The sequence below is a fragment of the Balaenoptera ricei genome, chromosome 11 (genome assembly GCF_028023285.1).
Source record: "Balaenoptera ricei isolate mBalRic1 chromosome 11, mBalRic1.hap2, whole genome shotgun sequence".
Lineage (NCBI taxonomy): Eukaryota > Metazoa > Chordata > Mammalia > Artiodactyla > Balaenopteridae > Balaenoptera > Balaenoptera ricei.
The window spans coordinates 83338486-83340863 of record NC_082649.1 but is presented as its reverse complement, the minus strand read 5'-3'; positions in this window follow the sequence as shown (position 1 = coordinate 83340863).

The following is a 2378-nucleotide window of genomic DNA, read 5'->3' as shown; positions in this document are numbered from 1 at the left end:
AGAATCCCAGTACCCTTTAGCAGTCATTCCCCATTCCCTCCTCCCCTCCACCCCTGGCAACCAACCTACTTTCTGTAACAGGACAATTTTTAAGACAGAGAAAGAGCCAGCATGCAGGGTGATGTAGTGAAAGTTTTTCTAAACTAGAGTAAACCAAAGATGTCCTTTTATCTTGTTTTCAAACATACTGGGATGTTGTTTTTATTCAGGCATGGTGAGGCCAACAGATCAGGAGAAAAATGCCATTAAAAAGATAGTTTATTGCTCACAATTCCCAAAGAAGGGACACACCACACCATGCAGGGCTATACAGGGAAGCACCAGGGTGGGTCAGGAGGCAGAATGAGGGGAAAGATGGTCCAGAGCCTTGCTTGTGGTTTTCTCAAGAAGGAATGGGCAAGTCAGGGTAGGCAAGCCAAGCAGGTTTAAGATTGGATAGTTTGAACAATTTCAGTGGACTCTGGGCTATAGGGGTGGTCCCTACTGGTCCAGTACCTGGCCCTGGGGTGATTTAGGGCCGGGGGATAGTGTCCCAGCCTACAGGAGGCTAACAAAAGGAAACAAATGGGGAGTTTGGACTCAGTATTTGTTGTTTGCTTATCAAAGGTGTGCCCTCAGGCAAGTTGTTTGCTCTCTCTAGGAATTTGCTAGCCCTGTGGGGGCAGTCCCTCCCTTCCTGGCTCTGTGAGGCCCCAAGATGTCAAAGCATCATAAAATGTAGAAAAAAACATGATTAATGCACACAGTCAAGGTCATCAGCTGGGATACACACCTTAGGAAATCAGACCAGTGTCTAATATAACATGTTATCATCTATTTTTGCATCTTCTTTCTAAACTTAAATATTTTTAGCCTTTTTTAAAGCAGTAATATCCATGAAATCATGGGGTTGATATATGTAGCATATTTCCCAGGTTAATATTAAAGTAAATACATAACAAAATTACCTAAACCATGTTGCATACCACCAGTGTTTTGTGTGTCCCAGAATGGGAAGCACTGATCTAGTTCAACTTCTTCATTTTACAGAGGAGAAATATGCAGCCCAGAAAGAGCAAGTGACTTGCCCAAGGTCACATAACTATTTGTGGCAAAGCAACGATTAGAGCCCATTGCCCTTGACTCCCCGTCCAATTGCATTTTTTTGTCTGTACCATTCAAGTTTCACTGGTGTGAACAGAAAACAAGGCAATCACTTTGAGTCACTTCTACCAGAGATTCCTTGTGTTATTCTGATTATTTCGTGTCCCAGTCATCAATTTATAACTACCAATGTCATGTGCCTGAAAACAAAAACACTTTCTCTGGTGTATTTATCTGTATTCTTCATTCTCTACCTCAGGTCACTGTGGATTCGGGGTCATGGGTGGGGGAGGTCTTCTAACCTGGACACCTCAGAGTTCTGACGACTAACACATCCCTTGCTCTGAGAACTGGGCCAGGAGTGCCCAGTGTAATCCTGTCCTCAAAAAGTCTGCTCAATTCAAATATTCCAAAGATTAAGATTTGAAGATGGAAATGACACGAAAGCCAAACTATAGAGAATTCCCAAAAGGTAATTAAGAGCGTAGATGCAGGGTTTGGAATTTCATGTAAAAGTACCGTAATATTTTACAAAGCAGACAAGGAATTTCATTAATATAATGCATAGCAAGAAATGATCTAGTCCACTTGGCAGCTTTTCCTCGAGGTGTCTGTGGTCTTATTAACAATAGTGAGAGCTGGCGTTGAGTCCTTACTGCCCACCAGGCCTCAGTGTAAACACTTAGAACGTGAAGAAAGCACTGTGATTCTCATTTTGCAGATGAGGCTACTGAAGTTGGGAGAGCTAAATAACTCACCCAACGTCAGACCCGTAGTAAGTGGCAGAAATGGGGTGTATTCACGGGGGTGTCTGACCCCGGGACCCATGACCTTGGCCGCCCTATTCCCCCACTCCCACACAAGGGCTTCTCTCCTCCAACAACTTACCATCTCTTTCTCTAGAAATTCACGTGCTTTGTGTCAGGATGCCCGACTCAAATTGAACTGCCTTGAAAATATTGAAATGTTCAGATTTAGAGCTTTTCCTGGCACAGCTGTTCAACGTGAAACCTGGGTCATTCAATAGTAGACCGCAACTCAGGCCGGCCTGTTGTCGATATTGCTGGGTTTCTTGCTACCCTTTATGGCTCTTTCTTATTCAGTAAGAAATTCATTAAGAATTACTAGGAGATCCTTGACCCTTGCTCTCTCCACAAAGTTAGGATCGTATTTGGGGTGTCATTTTCTAATGAAATAATTACAAGTCTAATAGTGTATTACCATATTAAGGATGTGTTCAGGTTCTTTGGTCTGATGGTGGGGAGCAGGGGGCAGCGGAGAGGTTGATTTTTGTT